The sequence below is a fragment of the Cupressus sempervirens genome, chromosome 7 (assembly GCF_028749045.1).
Source record: "Cupressus sempervirens isolate cs-2001-9-10 chromosome 7, ASM2874904v1, whole genome shotgun sequence".
Classification (NCBI taxonomy): domain Eukaryota; kingdom Viridiplantae; phylum Streptophyta; class Pinopsida; order Cupressales; family Cupressaceae; genus Cupressus; species Cupressus sempervirens.
The window spans coordinates 385,089,110-385,114,430 of NC_143124.1; positions in this window are offsets into that span (position 1 = coordinate 385,089,110).

Here is a 25,321-nt window from a genome sequence, read left to right on the forward strand (position 1 = left end):
TCTATATTTAGAGCTAGAAAATTTTCTAACTGTTAGATAGTTTTAATCTCAGTATAGAGTTAGCTTTTGATATTGTAAAGTCTGCAGTGAAAATTGACATGTGCACAGTTAAGGCCAAGTAGAATAGAGTAACCTGATGACATACCTAAGTCTCTAGATTAGTACAGATATTATGAAATAAGTTATAGGTCAACATAAGTAAAGGTGGTGAATAGAACACAACATAAATAGACAAATAAATGGGTAAGGAATTATTTTGTTTATGAAATAATTACTTAACTAATTAGGGACAACATCCTAGATGTTAAGCCTAAGAGGGAAAGTGATTATATTTTATTTTGTCAAGCATGTGGAAGCATCAAGGCTAACTGGTCAATAATTTTGTAAAAGTAAAGGTATATGTAAGGAAGCATAGCTTGCGAAGCTGTGTGGATGTGGTAATGGCATGAATTGATATGAAAGCCTTATATGATGTGAAGTCTAACATATGATCAGAAGGAATGTGATGTACAACAATAAGAGGTTTTTGTATCTATCTTTATTTTATGTAAAGGAAATAAATTATATTATTGCATGTTAAGGAAGTTGACTCTTCTTTCATATAGTTGTAATTGTACCACCAACTCCTAATAGGGTTGAGGCTTTTAATAGGACCTAGTCCTCTAACAAGGGTTGGGACACTATATGTAATTCATAGACTCCTAACAGTGTCAATATCCTTAATAGGATACTTTTATTTAGTGAATAATTTTGTGGGTACCATCCCCACTAGGGTTTTCCCTAGTTAACAAAAAATGGTGTTATGTGTTCTCTTTGTGTATGGATTTATTTACTATTCAACATTACTAGTTTACTTTCATATACATGTTATAAAGTAATTAATAATATCCAATTATGGGAAAAATTTTGTAAAATACTAATTCACCCCCCCTCCTTTTAGTATTATCTATTTCTAAAAATGTCATTTCCAAGTCTAGCTACAATCTTGTGTATCAATTACAAAGGATTGCTACTCATATATCTATACTTGAGTTGTTATAAATATCACCTACACATAAGAAAATCTTATAGAAGGTTGTGTGCATAGAAAATGTCCCTAATAAAATTGGTATAGATCAGTTTGAGACCATGGTAAACCATATTTCCATCCCTCATTCCCTCTCATTTTTTGAAATAGACAAAAATTCCTTAAGTCATCTTCACAACCTTTCCTTGCACATTGAAGTCTAAATCTATCAAACCTAAGTCAAGCATGTATTGATGGATAATAGTGTAGGGTTGAGTAATTGTTCATTTGATTTGGTTAAATAGTTAGGTTTATAAGAATTTAATATTGAACCAAGGAGGAAGATCACTATTAAAGAATATGATGAGGTTAAGAGGTCATCCAAAGGTTTAGTTGCCTTATCTATGTGAGTGGATCCAGTAGAAAAATATGTGGTCTTTCAAGTTTTGGATATTCCTCTTGCTTACAATGTGTTGTTAGGTAGACCTTAGATTTATGACATGAAAGTTGTTCCTTCAACTTATCATAAGTTTATAAAGGTTCCTTATAATGGTAACATGTGTATATTCCTAAGGAAAACTATGTGTCTATCAATTCTCTCATTACATATTTAGTTCCCCACAATAGAGCTAATGAAGAAAATAAAACTACCCTTATTGAATATTTAAAGAAGTTGAAAATGCTTGATATTGGGATGGGAGAGTATTTCTTAGATTCCATTTCCACCCTTCTTATATCATCTCAATCCTATAGAAAACCTTCAATGAAAATGAATCCATAATCTTTAGTTATGACATGTTATGGAATTTGTTTTATGTGTTTGCCCCATTACAAGATGAGCATGAAGAAAGAGCTATTAGAGAATGTATTTATAGAGAACTATTTAAGGAATTCATATTAATAGTTGAAATACCTCCTAATAATTATGGAAAGGGATATAAGTTTTTAGCTAGAATAGGATACTCAGGCTATGGTCCTTTAAGCAACAAAAGAATGCTCATGTTGAACCTTTGAGTTATACAAAGGAAAGAAAGTCATTTGATAAGATTGGATTGGGATTTTCCAATGTTGACACAAAACCTATTTTTCATTGATCTATTGATAATTCTAGGGAAATTAAATATGATACTTTTTCTATGAATCCTATTGAGAAATATGATATAAACTTTGTCCCCTCTACTTCCATTATTTGGAATGATGAAGCACCTCCACTAGAATATGATGAATAAGCTTCTCCATCTCACTAGAACCATGACTCATAAGTTGAAGATCCTAATAGAGAGAGAGAGAATTCAAAGAAATACTACCTAACTTCTTGAAAGACACCTTAGTATAAATCCATATGAGTATGACTAGGATTCAACTTTAATAGAATCTACAAAATTGGGAGTGGATATTGTACACACTTATACTAATCAATCTAAGGTACTATATGAAGCACACATAGGAATAGATGAGTTGAATCCACCCATTGCACTTTTTATTCATGCTAATAATGCAAGGGAAGTATTCAATCTAGGTATTTTTTAGGGGAACCTTATAGCCTCTAACTTTCTTGTTGCAAGAGATGATGAATATCATATTAACAATATAGAACCTTCCACTTCACTTTCACTTTCTCATCAAGATCTGATTGATTGGTCATTAAAAAATCAAAAGAATGAATTAATCACTTTTCAAAATGACTATGATATTTCTTGCTACATTAATGTCATCAAACCTATACTTTCCTCCACCAGTGAACCTATTAAAAATGAAATTCCACCAAGATAGTTGAGGGAGGGGGAGGGGGGTGAATTAATTATCCTTTTATCAACCTTTGAAAACCTTAAACATGTAATCAATATAATTAGAAATCCTTGTGGGGATGGTACCCAAAAAATGATGCACTAATATGTAAGTTCATTTTAGGAGGATTGACCTTATCAAGATTTAATGAAATATGTTAAGTACATATCAGTCCCTATTAGAATACTTTGAATTCCTTTTAGAAGAGTCCAACCCTATTAGGATTTGTGCCAACCTTGTTGGGAGTTATAGAGTTAAGATAGACCTCGTGTACAAATAGCTTCAAGAACAAGACCACTGAATAGTGGCCAGCTAGCCTTCATATTATTCCTTTCAGGATAATAGAAATGTAACTGATCTTAGCAAATTGAACTCTTGCTCAGACCTATTGATGTGCCAATACCACATCAAATACTTCTCAAATCCTAATACCATGTCCTCAAAATAATTCATTGGGTTGGCCTTGAGGCTTTCCTAATTAATTACAATAGTACTTGATTAAGATAATACAATTCATTACATCTTTTCATAATTTCAAAACACTCTCAGCTTATAGTCTTCAAAATGTTTCACATGTGCAATCTCAAACCTCAAGCACTTATTGACATAATTATTAGCCTATCTACTATCACTATTTAACTTCACTTATTATTATTCTATCCCTATTAGGGGATAAAATCCAAACAATAGAAACCACTTCTTAGGTACTCTATCTGCACACTATCTTCTATAAATAACAAATAATTCTTGCATATCTTTGACTTCCTACACATGCACTTGTCCATGTCATCAAGACACATATAGAGAATATACTCAATTGCATTTGACCCCATCATCACTACTCAATTTGTACAACCTCATTTGATCTCTTCTACTTTCATAGTCTTTAGAGAAATAATACTATGTTGACATCAATGACAAATAATTCATAAATGTAACATGTTAATCTCTGAAATATTCTAGCAATTCTTAGGATACTCCCTCATAGAAATATCATCATCATTCATGCTAACAATCTCCCTCTATATCTAGTCTTGTGTGAGTTAAATATTACAAACCTTTGATCATGGATTTTTACTTTTTCTTCTCAATTATAGGTGTCTCATCTTTACTAGATAATGTGTGACTAGTTATAATAAGTGTACCAATAAATTCTAAAGTTTCCAAGCCAAATCTCTTCAACAAGTCTTTCAAAAATTTGGTCTATAATAGGAAAATTCCATCATTATTTTATACAATCTATATACCTAAGAAATATTTCATATCAGAAATCCTTCTCATCTCAAATTCAATCTTTATTTCATCCAAAATCTTGTCACTTTCTTCATCATTAGCTCCAAATATTATGCCATCCACAAATATCACAATAATCAATAATCCATACTTAATTTCTTTCAAATATAAGTTAATATCTCTAGTACCTTTAGAAAATCCCAATTTTCCAAATACTTATCCAACCTTCCATACCAAGTTCTATGTGCTTGTTTAAGTCTATACAACGCTTTCTTCAACTTGCATACCATGTTTCCTTCCTTTGTCAAAGGAAATCATTCAGGGTTCTTAATATAGAATTTTTCTTCAAGCTCTTCATTCAAAAAGGTTGACTTCACATCCATCTAATATACTTTGAACTTCTTATTTTCTACATAATCCAAGAATATCCTTATTACTCTAATTCTAGCAATAGGTGCAAATATCTCTTCATAGCCTATACCTTCTTGTTGTGAGTATCCTTTACATACCAATCTTGATTTTTTTCTCACAACCACACCTTGTTCATTTATATTATTTATGAGAACTCACTTAGTTTTATAACATTCTTATCTTTAGGTCTAGAGACCAATTCCCATGTTTCATTATTCACAATCTAACCCAGTTCTTCCTTTATTGCTTGAATCCAATGATCATCGTTGCATGCTACATTTGCACTCTTTGGTTCAACTTGATAAATCAAACATACTTCTTCATAAACTTTTTTTTCTTTCATAACTCCTCATCCCTTGTTTCCAATAATTTGATCAATAAGATGATTCTTTATTAGATTCTCGTTTGGTGTTGGTGTAGTTGACTCAATTCTTAATTCTTCTCTAGGTTTAGATCTTTCTTCTTCTCTTTGTTTCACTACATGAATATAATTTTGAAAATCATTATTAGTCTCATAGAAAGTTTCAACATTATCTTGAATAGGCTTATGATTAGCTCCTTCATCATCATAATTATAAGTGCTCCTTCTTTAACTCCAAACTTTCCATACACTTTTATAGTTTCTCTCTCAACAATAGTCTTATTCCTTTGATTAATGTAATCACCTAAAAATGGTCATCTAGACTATTAGCGCCCTTCTCAGCATTTTGGCTAAATTAATTTAATCATTTATTTAGACCAAATTGCTAATAATCAATTTATTTGATTATAATCTATAGTTTGACTATGCTATTCTAAGTTCATTATTTGATTAAAAGAACATGTCCCCTTTTAATTAAATAAAACACCCCATTCTTCTAACCCACTTAAAGTGCACACATAAAGTCCTTTTTCTATTTTTCAATTAAAAGAAAAGGCTTTGTGACTTTTGTCTTATATGACAAGTCAACTTATATTCTATTGGTTGACTTGTGTGTGCACATGGATCACTCGTCTTTTTGAATTCCACTGTTGATCATCCACCATCTTCATCTTGATCTCTACCATACATACATCTTTAAAAGGGAGAGAGCTTTCCCCCTCAATCCTCATTTTGAATATTGTTATGTTGTAGGTTTTCTAACAAGTTTCTTTGGAGCTTTTTGGAGAACTTCTATTTCTTGTCTACATTCTCTCATCCATGGCATCATGGCATTCTAACTTAGCTTAGATTTCATTTTTACATGTATCTTAATCTCACATAGCTTAATATTTGGATTGTAACACTCTTTTCCATGCTTAGGATAGCTGCATTTTGCATTATCATCTTAGCTCAGTTTCCATACTTGCATTGCATTCTTGAGGGATTCCTTGAAGATATTTGCACTCTTGCTCTTGTCTCAAAGAACCTCTCGTTCCATGGTTTACTAGTAAGAAACACATTTCTAAGGCTTGGCTAAGAGCCTTCATGCTTGAATACTAGCTTCTTGCACTCCATGTATAGGGAGCTCTAAGCCGGCATCTAAGCATTCCAACTCATGAAATTGTTTGGATAGAATGGTTTAGAGTGTGACACTTTCGAGTGTACATTTTTGGTGCCCACCGTGGGGCTTGAATCAATTTTCTAGCTCCATTTACTTTTATTTTTTATCTCTAATTGTTTACAGCATCATATTGGATCTAATTAAGTTCTTTTGTAGAATTATCACTTTGATTTTAAGGCCAACCCATAAGTAGATTGGTTTGAAGGCCAAAAATCTAGTCGGTTTAAATATTTGATCATATCTTTTAAACCACTTAGAGTTTGGTTCTAAATTTTTTATTTCCAAGCTTCTTATGTGTTCAAAATGTCTCAATCTAATTTTCAGAGCATTTTGACGTGATTTGCGGAAGTTATGATATTTTCTTTTTTTTTCATAAAAAGTTATTTCTGGTCGCACATCAATGTATTTTTTAGAAAAAATTATATTTCTAGAAAGGGTTTTCAATTATAATGAGACTTCTTTCTTTGTGTTTTGACTTTTGAGATTTTTTTGGGGACCAAAAACTCGATTTGATAAATCTAGCCTATTTTGACAAAATTGATCTCTAGGGAGAAAATGAAGAAATTTTTTTGAATTTCTTACATTTTTGGAAAGCTCTCTGATTTTTAGTAGGGGTCTCTTCTTTTCATTTCTATTTTTGAATCCGAAATCATAGCAAACAAGTCCAATCTTGTTGACTAGGCCAAAATCAAAGAGTAAAAATGAGAGCATTTGTGATTAACTTGCACTTTCTTTGCATGCACTTGGTTGGAAGATAAATTGGATTTTTGAGGCAACTAACCACTTTTTATTGCATATTTTTATGTTATTTCACACTAACTTTTGGTGCTAACAAGTTGTGATTATAGGTTGCCATCCTTATGAAAAAATTGAAACATTGCATAAAAAGAACGCATGTCAAAGCTTCAAATGCGCAAGGGCTACTAACATTGTTTGCAGGGTTTCCCAGAGCATAAAAACTCAAAATTTCTTTCTTTTTGGTTTTCATGTGTGGCATTGACTAATTGTTTATTTTTCATTGGCACATAAAACTTGTGATTGGAGTCTTTTGGTAATAGGAGAGTATGCTCTTCACCCTTGTGGTGAATCAGAAATCTTGACTTGCCATTTGGTTTCAAAAGCAAGGGGTAACTGAATCTTCTTGGTGTGTTTGGGAGAAAACAATTGGAATATGAGAGTATGCTCTTCACCCTTTTGGTGAATCAGAAATCTTGACTTCTGAAAGTTGATCCACTCTTTGTATAGTTAGAATCCTTTAAAGGGCCTACTCTCGGACAACTTGAGAGGAATGACCTAAGTGGGGACAAGCAAATTACCCAGCTCTTCCAACCCACTATAAACTCAAGACTATCAAAGACACAAAACTTTGGTAGACATAGTGTTTGTCTTTGCCTAGTGTGATCACTTATGGGATTTTGACCATAAGGAGATCACTAGGCAAGAATGCTTAAGGTACTCTTGTGGTTGCAAGATCGGTTACTCATCGCAAGGTGAGGTGTCCCGTAATTGGGAGCAAGAGGAACACTATGAACATAAGCCCTATCTAAACACTCTAAGTTAGTAACTACCTTTTTTTAGCCACTCAACTTCTTGGTGGAAGGATCGATCCTAGTGGACTACCCGGATCACCCCAAGATTTTACACTCACCATCTGTGTTCCCTTGGTTATGCTTATGGCATTTCCATGACAAAGCCAATATCTCTTGTGGGAAACCACTTGGTGTGAGGCAAAGGAGCATCAAGTGTGGGCCAAGTTGTTGAGTAATAAACCATGACTTCTAGGTAGATATTGATTGATGTGTTCTTGAATGTGCTAAACCTATGAAAATATTTTGAACATACACATGACAATAGTTCTAGGGATTTCTTTTAAGACCTCACATATGCTTGTATCATGCAAGGTTGCTTTTTCCCTTGTTTGATTGTTTGAAGACTACTTCATGTGTCACTATCTTGCTTGGAAATAAATTATTTTTGAACATCAAACTTGCTATGCTATCAACTATTGTCAAACTTTTTCAACCAAGTCTTAACATTTTTCTTGTATTGCTTGCTAAGGGGAGTCTCATCATTTGATTTTTATTTTCTATGTCTCTAGTTCTTGAACATGCTTAAAGTGGCTCTTTGTTCTTAGTGCTCTTGGTCTTTTTGTCTTCATGGTCTATGTCCACTTGCTAGTTATCCTTTTGCTGAAATAGTTACCTTGATTTCTTGACTACACTCTTGGGTTGGAGAGTTTTTCACTTGTCACCTTGCTTGCTCTATCTATTTGGCTATTCGAGCATCCTACCTAGCTATTGACTTGGGTCATTCATGTCGTAAGTTTCTTGGACATATTTTTTGACAAGTCACTTTAATATCTCTCTACTATCTTGGCAAGTGAACGCTCTACCTCCTATAGTTTCAACATCAAGTTATCTTCTAAGCTCTTTTATGCTTGGCTTTGCATCTAAAACTATGGGATCTAAACCTTGTGCTACCATACTTCAACCGAATCTAGCTGATCATGATATCCTCCATGTCACTAAAGAGTTTCAAGATCTATATGCACAATAAAAAGAACTAGAAGAGACAAATGATCTTTCTTACCTTCATCTCTCTAAGCTCATGATGGAAATGAAGTCTAAACTTGAGAAAAGGTTGGAGGAGAAGATTACATTGTTACATGAATCTTCCTTAAGGTCTTTACATGCATGTGAGTCACCTTCTTTGAGGTCATCCTCTTCTTCTAGGTCTACATGCTATACTTCAAGACATCAAATGTCTTCATCTTCTAGATCTAAAGAACTCTTTAGAGAACAAGCAAGTCATACCTTCTTTGAGCCTATGCCAAAATTTCATGATTTACCTATCTTTGACGAAGATAATGATGAAGACATGAATGCATTCTATTCACTTGAGAAACAACCAAAGGACTCTAGACATACTTCTAATATAATTTTTTCTCCCTTGGAATATTCTTATGATGACACTTTGCAAAAACTTCTTGGCAATAAGATCATCATGTTACCTAAGTCTAGCTCATATGGAAACCCATTCTTGGATATCTATTGTGCTTATCATCAACATAATGAGCATAGTACTTTGGATTGCATTGAGCTAAAACATAAAATCCAAGATCTTATTGATAATGGAATTATTGATACCTCTAATGATTCATGCGATGAGGATACTTTTCTGGAGCAAGATTACATTAATGAACCTATGTCTAGTAGCAGCTCTATTACATCTTCCACTTCTTCCAACACTCATGCATCTCCCAAAACTTTAAAGCTTTCCAACATGCCTCCATCAAATAAAGAACCTAATTCTTTCCACATTGACTTTGTGTATCCTCAAGGGCTACCTCTAAAAGAAACTCAAGCTAACCTTCACTTGGCTGCAAACCTTTTCCATGCTACTAGTCCTAAACATCCTCAACCTTCATGCACTACTATGCTTAATCCAAACACTACTCCATTCACTCTTCATTCTCCCTTGTCCTTGGAAGTGGCTCCATGTCAAGAGGACTCTCAAAAAGAAAAAGCTATAAATGTCAAGAAAGATCAAGATCAAGCACCCGTTCATCTCTTTCAAGATTTTTCCCCTCCACATCCTATATCTTGTCCACCTCCTAAATATGATGAAGATAGCACTTCCATTATCTCCCTTGAGCTTACTAAAAATTATGAGAAAAGTTCTCTTCCTATGCCATCCAAAGCTACTTGTCAAGATCAAAGGACCCCCTCATGTTCTACTTCTCCACATCCACTTCAAAAAATTTCTCAAGCTTCAAGTGCTCCTATTAAAAATTTTGCTCCTATCAAAGCTACTCATGAGTCTATTGATGGCTTTTACCATGTTTCTCATTCTAAAGATGTTGATATCCCTTCCCACTATCCCTTTGCATCTTCTAAATCTATCCTTGGTCCTTATCCATCTAAGCTAAAGCATTCAAACCTTCCATCCATATTGGGGCCTTATGTTCCTCCATCTCCTACATTCACTCATAACTTATTCCCTAGCTCTCCTATAGTACCTCAAGATCAACAAAGACACTCATCCTTGATGACTTTTCACCCATCTATACATCTAAACCAGTCATATTATCCTTATTCATCCACAAATCCCAAGTCCTTTGGATGTGAGAATAAACATAAGAATCCATTGAAAAAGAAAGATCACTATGTCCCATCTAATCAACATGTGAATGCTAAGAAGGAGAATGCACAAAAGAGACCACAAAGGTCCACTACTCAAAGAGCTAAACCAAAGAAAATATGGGTTCCTAAATCCATCATTTTAGAACCCAAAGAACGAGGAAAATCTAAAGCTATGTGGATTCCCAAGTATCTTTTAAAAGACTTGAATATTGAAAATATTTCAAAGTTGACATTCAAGCTTCCAAAGGCTTCTATTCCATCTTCTTCCAAAAATCTTCCTAAAAATATTCCAAATCCTTCCACTCCACTTTTTTCCAAATCTTTTCTACCACCTCATACATCTAAGCCTCAAGCTACTTCATCCATTATTCCTCCATCATTCCAATACCCTTCAAGGTGTGTGTCAATGTTGATCTTGTACAATATTTCAACTACCTTCATGAAATCCTCTAAAGCTTACACTTACTTTCTATACATGAACTCTTATCCTCAATATATTCTTCCTACTACCATTTCTCTTTCATCACCCTATCAAAATCTTTGAGCATACCTTTCTATGGTCTTGTCTTATCATGACTTATCTTTCCTATAGGAGTTCTATCTACATTCAAAAAGCTTGAGCTCTTTCTAAAAATGAAAAAAAAATGAAAAAAAATTGAAAATGTGCCTTGGTGAAAACCACATCTTGTGGCACCTTGGTAGAAAAAGTAAAGAGAAATAAATTTATCCTATGGTGAAAACTACTTCTTGTGGCACCTTGGATAAGTACCATGATGAAAACTTGGCAAATAGGCATCATGCGTAATTCTTCCATCATCCATCTATCCCCTCTTCTCTTTTTGATCTTGATAATGTTGAGCTATCTTTGCATATTGGCTATCTTATCCATGAGATTCTCTATTTGTGCTTTCTCATTCCCTCATAGCCTCCATCTTGAGCTTTATTTTTATTGCTCTATCCCATCGCTATCCTATCTAGTTGACACCTTGGTCTTGATCATAATAAATGAAAAATGGTTCCTAGGTCTCTTGACATGTCTACTCTTTTGGACTACACACTTCATGCTATCTCACTTGTTGGCTTCATTGCTTATCCTACATGCTATCTTTCTCATTACTTCCATTGCTTATCCAAAACATGCTTCATATGACTATTTCACCTCTTTCCCCAGCTTGGGTACTCTTGAGGAGTTAGTTCTTGAGGATCACTTTCACTTGCTTCACATTCCTTTCTTATGCATCTTTGCTTATCCATCGGTTTGTTTCTCCATCATGTCCTATACCTTGCTAGACATTGGGAGAAAATGATGTGATCTTGCTCGAGAACTAGTAATCTCTAAAACCTTCTAAAAATTCCAAAAAAAATCATATATGATCCTGAAAAAAATCCTAAAAATCAAAAAATGTCCTGAAAAAATGATCATCTTAGTGAAAACCTAGCAATAGGTGCTTTGATGTATCACCAAAAAAAAATCAAAAATACAAAAATAAAAAAAAATTGAAAAAAGTCTTGAAAAAATCTGTCAAGTGGTGAAAACCTAGAAACAGGCGCTACTTGAAACCCTCGCACCTATGTCTATCAATCTCAATCATCCATTTCACTACACATTTCCTGGCTTGGAATTGTTTCTTGTCCTCATTTTGGGGGCACAACTACTTAGCCTTTTGAGGTATTCTTGTGCATTTGGGTTTCTTGGACATCTCACAAAATAGTGTTTCTCAACACTTCCCCCACCTTGACATCAAGTGTTTTTCAACACTTTTCAGATAGTTTACCTACAGTGTTCGATGTCACGATATTTCTCACTATCAAAATCAAGTCTTGAAGAAATGGCCAAGTGACTTACACACACACACTTTAACACTTAAACAACTAAGCTATGCTAATCTTTATCTACTTTGTGTGCTTTCTATGACAATTTATTTACTATATGTTGCATCCCTAATAGTCTTTCAAGGATTTCATTGATTATAAGACTGGGGGCATGGGGCATGTTTTGTTGATTTCTGCTTCTGGGTATACTTTGTTTGTCTATAGTGTTGTAAACATTCATGCTTGTCCTATTCAACACTTTGACTTATAAATGTATCATCATTGACTATTTCACAAGACCACATTTGGGGTTTATCCTAGTGCTTATGCCTTGATACAGGTGTAATCTTGCTAAATTAAACTTAGGGAATCTAATTGTGTAGTTATCTTGACTTACATGTCTCTGATGCTTAGATTGGATTTCCACATACCTATCTGATATTGATCATATTCATATCCTCATAGTTATACTAGTGATGGTTGTATGATCTCATGATGTCCCTAATAAATTCTCAATGATGAAATTAAGAGTCTAAATGCTATACACTTCTTGTTGGTTAACCACTTTTCATATTAGCTTACATTTTAGGTTCATTTTCTAGCTTAGTATTGCATTCTTGCATATGGGGAGAGCTCTCTCTTCATCTTTTTGTGGACATATCAACTAACTCCTTTCATATATTTCTTTACTTTCTTATTGTTCATGTCTTTTCACCTTCTTAATCTTTCACTTCATCTCTTTTCTATCTTATCATCACATTATATAAAGTTTTGACCTCTTAAATAATTTTGACATCCTGGATTCATTTTCGAGATCAAAATCCAAATTCGAGTTCATCTTGATGGTCAAAATTGTCATTTGAATTTCTACATTCTTCTAGGCAGTTAGATGACCTTTTGAGGTCTAATCTCTAAATCATCAATGGGGCATCTTCATTTCCATACTTCATATCTACTTCTATTCACTATTTCATGTCTAAAATCATCTTTCTACTCGCTTCGACCTAATTTTTATGCTATATCCTTCAAGGTCAACTCTAGTCAAACTAGGGCATTTTATCATTTTTTTATAGTCATTCTTAGGTTCTAATCATCTATCTCTCATCTTGGACATTGCTCTATTCTAATTTTCCCATGTCTAGCTACTTTCTACTTCCTCTTGCCTCATTTCAATTTCGATCCCGAGGGGGCAGAAATACTCTATTGTTGATTGTTATAGCTATCTATTTCTTAGGAGCATTTGTTTAACCTTATCACTTGCTCTCAATCTATTCGAGAATTCTTTTCAAATCCTAACATCATCTTCTTAATGTTCAGTACTACCACTATCAGGCTGTGCATTCAGGACTTGCTATCTATTTCTACATTTCATTCTTTGGAATCAGATATCTATATCTATCATCACCTACTTGGCTTCGATTTTCTTTGACATAATGTGTTCCTAGATCGATCACACATTAGTCAAAGAGGGGCAAATGTAATCACCTAAAAATGGTCATCTAGACTATTAGCGCCCTTCTCAATATTTTGGCTAAATTAATTTAATCATTTATTTAGACCAAATTACTAATAATCAATTTATTTGATTATAACCTATAGTTTGACTATGCTATCCTAAGTTCATTATTTGATTAAAAGAACATATCCCCTTTTAATTAAATAAAACACCCCATTCTTCTAACCCACTTAAAGTGCACACAAAAAGTCTTTTTTCTATTTTGCAATTAAAAGAAAAGGCTTTGTGACTTTTGTCTTATATGACAAGTCAACTTATATTCTATTGGTTGACTTGTGTGTGCACATGGATCACTCCTCTTTTTGAATTCCATTGTTGATCATCCACCATCTTCATCTTGATCTCTACCATACATACATCTTTAAAAGGGAGAGAGCTTTCCCCCTCAATCCTCATTTTGAATATTGTTATGTTGTAGGTTTTCTAACAAGTTTCTTTGGAGCTTTGTGGAGAACTTCTATTTCTTGTCTACATTCTCTCATCCATGGCATCATGGCATTCTAACTTAGCTTAGCTTTCATTTTTACATGTATCTTAATCTCACATAGCTTAATATTTGGATTGTAACACTCTTGTCCATGCTTAGGATAGCTGCATTTTGCATAATTATCTTAGCTCAGTTTCTATACTTGCATTGCATTCTTGAGGGATTCCTTGAAGATATTTGCACTCTTGCTCTTGTCTCAAAGAACCTCTCGTTGCATGGTTTACTAGTAAGAAGCACATTTCTAAGGCTTGGCTGAGAGCCTTCATCCTTGAATACTAGCTTCTTGCACTCCATGGATAGGGAGCTCTAAGATGACATCTAAGCATTCCAACTCATGGAATTGTTTGGATAGAATGGTTTAGAGTGTGACACTTTTGAGTGTACAATTAAAACACCTATAAGATTTTCTTTTCAATGAACAACTAAGTAACATACCTTCATTTTTTCTTGCATCAAACTTACCAATGTCATCATCTCTCTTGATATAACATTTACTTATAAAAATTCTAAAATACTTCACTAATGGTGCATGTCCAAACTATAGTTCATAAGGTGTCTTATTTGTACCTTCCCTAATCTATATTTTTTTCATTATATATAGTGATCTATTAAATGCTTCTCTACAAAATATCTTTGATACATCATTTTATAACATCATAGCTCTTGCTACTTCTATTAGGAACATATTTCTTCTCTCAGCAATTTCATTATGCTCAGGGGTCTTAGGTGTTGATAGCTGTCTTTTAATCTCTTTCACTAAATAATTTTTTTTAACTCATTCAAGGTAAATTATCCACCTCTATCACATCTTAAACATTTAATCTTTGATCCAAACTAATTCTCAACTCTATTCTTGAAAAAAACTTAAAATTCTCAAATGCTTTACACTTTTCTTTAAGGAACACTACCCACATCATCCTAGTAAATTCATCAACAATAATCATGAAGTATCTTTCACCATATAATCCTCTTGTCTTAGTGGGAGCACTTAGATATGTATGAACAATCTCCAATTTCATTGTTGTAGTGAACTTCTTTCTAGGAAAAGAGCTTTTGTTATGCTTAGCCATAACACATTCCTTACACACAACATTAGTAGGCTTCACAATTTTTAGTAAATCTCTACAAACAAATGTACTACTTTCCTTCACAGTACAATCAAAATTCATATGAAAAACCTTATATGCCATAACCAACTATTATCATCTTTGGCAACCAAACATGTCATTTTCTATAGGATTCAACTAAAAAACATTACCTGTAGATCTTGTGCCAATACCAATCAACTTACCATCTTTGTCCTTAATAATGCATGTCTTTTGTGTGAACTATAACTAGTATCCCTTATCAACCAAATGTCCAATGCTTAATAGCCTATGTTTTAATCCATCAACAGAATAAACATAATTTTTGTTTCTTTTCCATCAAGACTATTAAACTTAAAATATATATCCATATCATCATTCATATGATGTAAACAACCAATGTCTATGATCTATTCATCTTTCTTCTCAACTTGTGATAGTAGGGCTTTCTCTTCTTTGACTTCTTTTTCAAGATTTTCTTCTTTTATGGCTACAAATCCTAACTCATCATATTTTTAGTTTGAACTCTCTCATCAGACTCATCATCTTCATTTTCATACAAAAATTCTCTAAGCGTTCTATGTAGACGTTGATGAAATCCAACTTCATAGTGTACCAAGATCACCTACATGCAAATAACCTATTGAAGAGAAATTAAAGAAGGAAGAAACAAGAGCTTGAAGCAACTCAACAAAGTGAGAAAATATATTGCAACAATGAGAAATGAAATTGTTGTACAAAAATGCAAAGGGTAGAGCCTATTTATAAAGGCCTCTAGGAACCTTGTAGAACAAGCTAGAAAGTGCTAGGAGATAAGGTTGACAATTAAGAATACATCCACAAAAGGTAGATTATCCTCCATGTAAGTGAGAAGATAGTTATGACTAAGTAGGAACAAGCTCCTATTTTGTCAACAACTCCCAGACTACAACTAATAAATAAATGCATTTAACTAAATAAACTTAAGTAAAAGGGTAAATAATAATTATTTACTCTAACACCCCCCCTTAAGTGCAACTTAGGGGAATGCACTTAAGCTTACAAAAGCTAAGATGAAATGAAAAATGGGTCTTGACAACTAGGTCGTGTTAGGTACCCATGTACAAATGTAAAGAAATGCAACCTCTAAAAATGGGGAAAGAGGGAAAACCTCATGGGGAAAAACCCTCCCCCAAAAAGAGGTAAGTACAAACATGTTGAAAAAACATGAAGGAAGGAAGGCCTTAACAAGACACCCCAAGGACAACTTCCATAACCCCAAGCATAGATAGCAACTGAAGATAGTGTGGCAATGCAAAAGGTTTAGTGAAGATATCAACAACCTACATGTCTACAGGAATGTACTCCAATGTGATAACACCATCCTAAATTAGTTGATGGATGAAGTGCATATGCAACTTAATGTGCTTGGTATGTTGATGCTCCACTGGGTTGTGAGAAATGTGAATAGCACTCTAATTATCACACCACAATATAGTGGGATGATCTAGAGGAAAACCAAACATAGTCATCAACTACCAAAGCCATAAAGCATCTTGACTAGTAAGTACTATAGCCTAGTACTCAACCTCTATAGATGAAAATGCACAAGCATGCTACTTCTTGCATGACCATGTTGTAGGACCAGAGCCAAGAAAAAACACAAAGCCAAAAGTAGACTTTCAATCATCGACATCATTGGACCAATCAGAGTCTGTGTAGCCAACAATGTGAGGAGTCCTCATGGTGTCCTCATGGTGTAATGAATTCAATACATGAGTGTGCCCTAAATGTATCACAAAATATGCTTGGCATATTGCCAATGATTCTCATAAGGGTACTATGAAAATTGAGAGAAAGGCCAACTATAAAGGAGAGATCAGGATGAGTATGTGTCAAGTACAACAAACTACCAACCAACTGGTAATACAAAGTAGCATCCATTGAAGGCAAAGGGTAGGAGGTAGACAAGGTGACACTTGACTAAAAAGTTGTTGGAGCAAGCTTACAATCAAGCATGTCAAAGCATTGAATCATGTTAAGAGCGTACTTCTATTGATAAAAAAAAATATCAGTAGAGTACTAAACAATCTGGAGAGCAAGAAAATAGTGTAGCAAACCAAAATCAGTCAGCTCAAACTAGTCCATCAATGCACACTTAACATCCTAAAGCATAGAGGATGAGATACTCGTGAGGAAAAGATCATCAACATATAGGGCAAGAATAAAGATCTCATCTCCAAGATGCTGAATGTACACTATAGGATTAGAATGGTAGCAAGTAAAGCCTACAGAAAGCAGAAAAGAGTCTACCTTCTCATACCAAGCTTGAGGGGCCTGTTTGAGACCATACAATGAGCATCAAAGTTTGAAAACCAAGGAGGAATCTAGAGAAAATCCTAGAGGCTACTCCATGTAAATCTCCTTAGTGATATCATTGTATAGGAAGGAACTCTTCACATCCATCTTAAAAATAGGCCATCCCTATGAATCTACGAGGGATAAGACAAGGTGGATAGAATTCATCTTGGCAACAAGGGAAAATGTCTTAGTGTAGTCAATACCCTCAACCTACGAAAAGCCCTTCACAACAAGATGATCCTTGTGCTTATTAATTGAACCATCAATAGCATACTTAGTACAATAGATCCATTTGCATCACACTAGCTTTCTTCCCTTAGGAAGAGTACAAAGATCCCAAGTATGATTCTTCATCAAAGAAGAATATTCCTCCTTCATTGCACTATCCCATTTAGAATGTCTTGTCACTTATACAAATGTTTAAGGATCATCGCAAATAGCATGATTGAGAAGACTAGAACTTGTAGTATGAGAATTGGTGTGGTGGGAAGTGGAAGAGTCAACCGCTAGAGGTCCTATAGCTTCAACTATAGGTCAAGCCTAGTTAAGCATCTGGGGAGGATCCTATGGTAGAGGTAAATGGAGATCACCAAGATCATCATCCTCAACATCCATGAAAAAAATTGGAAGAGAGGTGGGAGTAGTGGGAGGTGAAGTAGGTGCTAGAGGTGAGGTATGAACTGCAAGAGAGCTCTTATCAAACTGGACATCCTATTGAAATAGGACCTCTCTAGAATCAAGATCAAATAACCTATAAGCCTTAACATCCTCATAGTAGCCAACAAAAATGAGTGGTTGACTCTTCCATTCCATTTCTTTCCTCTAAGAATTAGGTACAAATGCCAATGCTACACTCCCAAAAACTTAGAATGACAATACATCAGGCTTGATATGAGACCAAGCCTCCTCAAGAGTCATATGTCAAATTGTGTTGTGAGACATCTAATTATGAATAAAATTGGCATAATTGACTACCTATACCCAAAAACATGAATCCATGGACCAAGACTAAATCATATAATTAGCCATCTCCTAAAGTGTTATATTCTTTCTCTCGGCCACACCATTCTATTGAGGAGTCTAGGGAACTAAAAACTAATGTTGAAGACCATGTTTAGAGAAAAAACCTATGGAAGCTTGGTTCATGTACTTCCCCCCATTTTCTATGTGTATTTGTTGAATAGAAAGACTAGACTACTTCTCTAAAAATGTCTTGAAGATGCGAAAGGAATCAAAGACATCAAACTTGTACTTCAAAAAGTACACCCATGTGCATTTGGAGAAGTCATTGATGAATGTAATCACATATATAGCACCCAAAAAATGAGTAAGAAATGACATGAGGTCACTATGAATCAACTCCAAAGGTGCCAATGCACGAGTGGCTCATCCATGTGGAAAATAATCCCTATGTTGCTTTCCAAGTGCACAACCCTAAAAAACACCATTTGTATAGGAAATCTAGGGAAGCCCAAGAACAAGTTCCTATGTGCTCATCTACTAAAGATATCTATAATTGACATGGCCAAAAAACTCATGCCAAAGTCTACTTATATCATGTGCATGAGTAACAAGACATGAACCTATGTCATTAGAAGACTCAAATCCATCAAATCTGTAGATACAAGATGCAAAGTCAACACTCCCAGTAGCCACAATCATCTCAGAATCATGTAAGTCCTAGATAACCACATCATGTGGTGAGAACTCAACTGTCTTACTACAGCCAGAGTGGAAAATTTGATAGATTGACAATAGGTTCATCAAAATGTTAGGGACATAAAGGACATACTAAAGAGAGCCCCTAACTAGTGCAACAAAACTAGAACCATAACTAAAATTTGTGAAGTGAGTAACTTCGAAGTTTTTTTCATATTGTAAGGGGCACTAGAATCAAGAATCTAGGTAGGCCCTAAAGTCGTAGCTCAAGTAGAGAGAGAATGACCTTTCCCTATAAGGGGGATGAAGAATTAGGAGCTGAGATATGATGCTTCTTCATGGCTTCCTCTAAAGCCTCCAAATGCTTCCAACACCTAGAAATAGGATATCCATCCTTGCCACAAAAATTGTAGGTCTCACTTGATTTCTTCTTGGTCTTGGAGGTAGACTCAGAAGACTTCAAAGAATCTTTACCCTTGGGAGGGTTAGATGGAGTTATAGGATTAGGTTTTGGTGTATCTATCTTCGATTTGGCTTTCTTCTTTGATTTTTGTTTAGAAGATTAGGCAATCAAAGCTTGGCTGGAAGAGCTAGAGGCATCTACCTATTGGATCTTTTCCTATTCCCATGTCAACCAATCACAAATGTCTCAAATGAAGTCATCTAATGTTTATTACCCAAGGCATCCATAGTGGAGTAGAAATTGGAAGAGAAGATCTAATACTATCCTTGCAACTTGGAGAGTATAAAAAAGATACACTCGTCATCTTTTTTTTTTTTCCCACATCCTTGCAAAATTGCACATAAGGATTTGAACTTCATCAAGAAGTATTCAATGGTGGGGAAGCTAGTTGGTGACAAAGAAGTCAACTTTGTATCAAGCTAAAGTGCCTAGAACTCATTCACTGCGCCAAATAAAGTCTAAAATTTGGTCCAAATAGCCCGTGGAGTGGTCGAACCATCTAAGTGAAATAGTAGACTATCTAAAATATTAGTGCAATCAATCCCATGGCTTCATCCATTTTATTTATGTGCTAAAGAACCTTAAAGGGGCATATAGAACAGATTGGTTCTCATCCAGACATGACCATAGGCCTTGTGACATGAGAAGCCTAGTCATTTGTGCTTTCTAGGAGTGATAGTTGTGTGGTGTGAGTTAGGTCATAGAAGGATCCAACATTGAGTGAAGAAGATGGAAGTAGAAGGGTCTTATTCTAAAGTAAATTATAGAAAATAAAATGTCCCCCCCCGCCCCCCCCCCCCCCCCCCCCCCCACAACTAATAAAGATATCCCTTAAATACAAAAGAAAACAACTATGGAAAGCATAAAAACTAAGAAAAGAACCTAGATTCTGGATGCAGAGTAAGAGGAAATAGAAGTCTCTACTTTAATTCCAAAAAAGGGAGCCCAAATGAACTTGAAATAAAATTAAACTAGCATCGTTGTCTCCATCTCTGAACTAGCTTTTCGATGCTTCTTTCAGATCAAAAAAATACCTCTATATGCTCAAGTTATGGAAAAAAAACAACTGTTGCTCCAAAAGACAAACTCACTAGAAAATTACAGACATGGTAAAAAAATTGACAGCCATATGACCATCAAGAGGATGTCACCAAAAAAAAATATGGTGTCAGAATGCTGATGTACAAAGCTAGGATATGATGTAACCATACCAAAAAATGATGTCAGTAGGGGGTCACAACGTGATGACATCAACTGATCAAAAGATGATGTCATGCCAAAAAATGCTAATGTGGCAGTTGGGAAAGATGACATCTCATGCTAAGAAATGATGTTAGATGCCAAAAATGTGATGTCATTGGTCATAGGTGCTACAATGGTGGCACTGCTAGCAGTGATGCAGCCCAAGTGGAGAACATCAGTGGCATCGTGATAGTAGGTGGAGAGCCAGCAACGCGGTGATGGTCACAGAACAGTGGTCATGGGCAAGTGGCACTATAGTGGCATAGTTAGTTGTAGTACCATGGGAGTGGTACTACGGTGGTGCAAAATTTTCCAGATGCTATGGAAGCCAAAAATGGAAAATTTTATATGAATTTTGACTATAACCAGCCTTTTGAACTTAATGGCAATCTCTATTTAGACCCAAAGTACCCTAAAAGTTTGCTCTTCCTCTTGATTGAAGAACAAATACAAACAAACTAGGGTTTTTGTCTCTGTATCATGGCTTCAAAAATCCTTCAAACCAAGAAGCTATAGGGAGGCTCTGATACCATGTAGAAGTTGATGAAAGCCAACTTCATAGTGTGCCAAGATCACCTGCATGTAAATAACCTACTAAAGAGAGACCAAAGAAGGAAGAAATAAGAGCTTGAAGCAACTCAACAAAGTGAGAAAATATATTGCAATAATGAGAAATGAAATTGTTATACAAAAATGCAAAGGGAGAGCCTATTTATAAAGGCCTCTAGGAAGCTTGTAGAACAAGATAGAAAGTGCTAGGAGATAAGATTGGCACCTAAGCATACATCTAGGAAAGGTGAATTATCCTCCATGTAGGTGACAAGATAAGGATGACTAAGTAGGAACAAACTCCCATGTTGTCAACAACTCCTAGACTAAACCTAATAAATAAATGCATTTGACTAAGTAAACTTAAGTAAAAGGGTAAATAATAATTATTTACTCTAACATTCTACACTTGAATTCCTTTTGTACTTTTTCACTCTTTTAGGACATTTAGAAGCATAATGACCAAACTCATCACAAGTCCAACATTTAAATATTTTCTTATGATCTAGTTCTCTCCTTATACGCAAGGAAATTCCTTCTTAAATCTTTCTTTCTTCCTTAGATTTGGATCTATTGCTACTAGAATAATCTCCTCTAGTTCTTGTACTCCTAGAAAAGGAAGGGAAAACACTTAATACACTAATAGAATTTTTCACTATAAGAAAATCTCTAAACTGTTTCAAGCTTACTTCTAATACTTTCAATCTTCCAAGAAGATTCTCTCAATAGAATTTCTCAACACAAGGTATCACTTTATCAATCAACTACACTATCTACTTGAATGATGGTGTCAAGGTTTCAAAATATTCCATATGCTCTCATCTTCATCTTTAGTTCCATTACAAGACTTGATTCCTACTAAAAATTCTAATATGTAGTCAATATAACTTCCTATATGTTCATCTTCCATCATTTTAGCTTCTTGAAAAAAAAAATCTAATTTTGCAATTTGATTCTCCTAGCATGCTTATTACCTTCAAATGTATATTCCAAATATTCCCATAATTTAAGAGATAATGTCAAAGATTTTACCTAATCTTGTGTTCATTTTCAAGAAGAGATGACAAAATTTCTTTTTTGGAAAGCATGTTAAACATGTGATCAATATAATTAGCAACCACAAGAAGATACACATACATAATAACACTAGATATGTTAACTTGGGAAACACTTGATTAGAGGGAAAACCCTAGTGTGGATGGTACTTGCAAAATGATGTAAGTTAATATATAAGTTCCTTTTTATAGAATGGACCCTATTAGGAGTCAATGAAATACATTTAGTACATATTAATCAATGTTAGGAGACTTTGAATCCCTTTAGGAGATTCCAACCCTTTTAGGAATTGTAGAAGGTAGATGGACCCACTATCAAAAAAACTACAAGGGAAAGCTCACCATCCAACTGGGCTCTATATTGTTCCTTTTAGAATAATATAAATGCAACTGATCTTAAAGAAACTCAAAGTCTTTCTTTATCCTCTTAATTTTCCAATACCACACCAAATACTTTTCAGATCTTAATACTAGATCTTTAACTTTGCATTACACTAAACCCTTTGACTACTTACTCACATTTACCAATTTTGCATATTCCTTTTACAATTTGCACTTCCACATATACATACATTTGATCACAAGGAAAATAACTTTCCTTTATACCATCTCAAAATAATTCACTGAGTCAGCCTTGAGGCTTTCCCAATTAATTAAAATAGGACCTCATTAAGATAATACAATTCATTACATCTTTTCATAATTCCAAAAAAATGTCAACTCAAAGTTTTCATAACTTTTCATACATGTAATCTTGAACTTTGTGCACTCTTTTATGTCATCATTAGACTATCTACTATCACTTTCTAACTTTTCTCATCAAGATTCTATCCATGTTAGGATATATAATTCAAACACCATAAACTACTTTTTAAGTACATTTTCTACACATTGTCTTCTATAAATCACAAATAATTCTCACATGTCTTTAATTTCTTGCACACACACTTGTCCACATCATCAGAACACATTATAGAGTTTGTCCTCAATTGTGCTTGACCTCATCATCAATACTCAATCCATACAATCTTGTTCTCTATATGCTACTCTCATAGTCTTTACAAAAATAATACTATTTTGACATCAACATGTTAATCTCACCAATGTTCCAATAATGATTAGGTTACTCCCCCATAGAAATATCATTAGTGTTCATGCTAACAAACCAATGAAAAATATAATTGAGATAGATATCAAGTACCATAGTTAGAAAATAAAATGAAAAATGAAAAACAATAGATGCTTTAATGGAAAAAAATCACTTTAGAGCAGTGTTAGAGCCAAAAAAAAGTAAAAATAAAAGACTTCCTAAGGATGAGGTACTTTTTAGTCTACCTATTTATTTCCAAGAAATATCTTGAGTATTAATTGAGCCTACTCATTCTATAAATCTTGGGATAGAATAGACACCCCAAATTATACACCTAGCTCAATCATTATTAGAGGTACAAAAGAAGGAATTTATAGAGTTCTTCAACTTGGAGAAAAAGATTAATTTTTCTTTGACCTATTCAGATATGCTAGGGATTGACACAAATATTATCATGCATCATTTATCTATAGCTCTTGGTGTGAAACCTATCAAATATGAATTTAGAAAAATGCATCCATAGGTGAATCTCTTAGTCAAATCAGAATTAGAAAATATTGTTAAAGATAGTCATATAAGTGCTATCGATTATGTTGAGTGGATATCAAATATTGTACCAATTTCAAAACATGAAAAATCTATTCATGTTTGTGCAGATTTTAGATATCTCAACAAGGCATACCTTAAGGATGACTTTCAACTTCCTAATATAGACGTGATAGTAGATATGGATGTGGGTTATGAAATGTATCCTCTCATGGATGGATTGTCAAGATATAACTAGATTAAGATAGCTCTCTAAGATTAAGAGAAAATTGCTTTTACTTGTGCATGAGGATCCTTTTGTTGGAACATCATGTCAATTGGATTAAAGAAAGTTTCAGCCACCTACTAGAGAGCTATGACTACCATATTCCATGACATGATGCATCAAAATATTGAATATTACATGGATGAAACATAGGTAAAATCTAAAAATTGAAATAGACATCTAGAAGACTTACCTCCGATCTTAAATTAAATAGAATAATTTTAGCTTAGATTGAACCCTAGGAAATGTACTTTTGGTATCTACTCTAGAAAAAAACATTGATGATCAATAAAATTAAGCTACATGTAGTCAAAAATGAATACAATTATCAGATTATCAATGGACATGAATTGGAAGTTTTAAATAATTTTTTTTGTTATTGTGAGGATGATTGGTATATTAAAGTTAGTATCTAATTAGTTATTTATGACAATAAATTAATGATTGGTATGCATATTTGAAGAGTTTGAAGATTCTCTTTATTATATTGATATCAAAACTATAAGCTCCCAAGAGTGTGAGAGGTGGAAACTCACACCAAGACCTATCCTATTGTATTTATTATTGATTTTTTGTTGTTGTTGTAGTTGCTCATTCACTCACTATAGATAGGTGGTCAATGAAGTCTACCAAGAGGATCATAGGAGATGATCCAAGAACAAAGGAGATGGTCTATTGTGTATCACCAAAATTATTGGTGGGCAAGGAAAAGAAAGAACTCTCAGATAAGGGGCAAACATTGTTGGTTGTGTAGCAATATGGAGGAGTGGACTTCATATTAGGGAATCTCTATTGAAGGCATCAAACATGAACTCAATTTATGGGAGTCATGGTTAAATAAAATGTTTAGTAGTGGCATAAAAAAGGATTGAAGATGAAGAGACACATTTTATTTCCCAGTTATCAACAAGAGAATTTCCATGAGACATGGAGATTTTTCAAGGCCAAAAGAATGGTGCAGGGCCACCCAAAAAATCTCATATGTTATTGTGTTATTAATCCCAATGGAAAACATGTTATTATTTGAATCCAATTGAAAAACTATTTTATGACACAAAAATTTGATGTAAAAGAAAAAATTATAAGTTTATAAATTTTTCAAAGTTTTA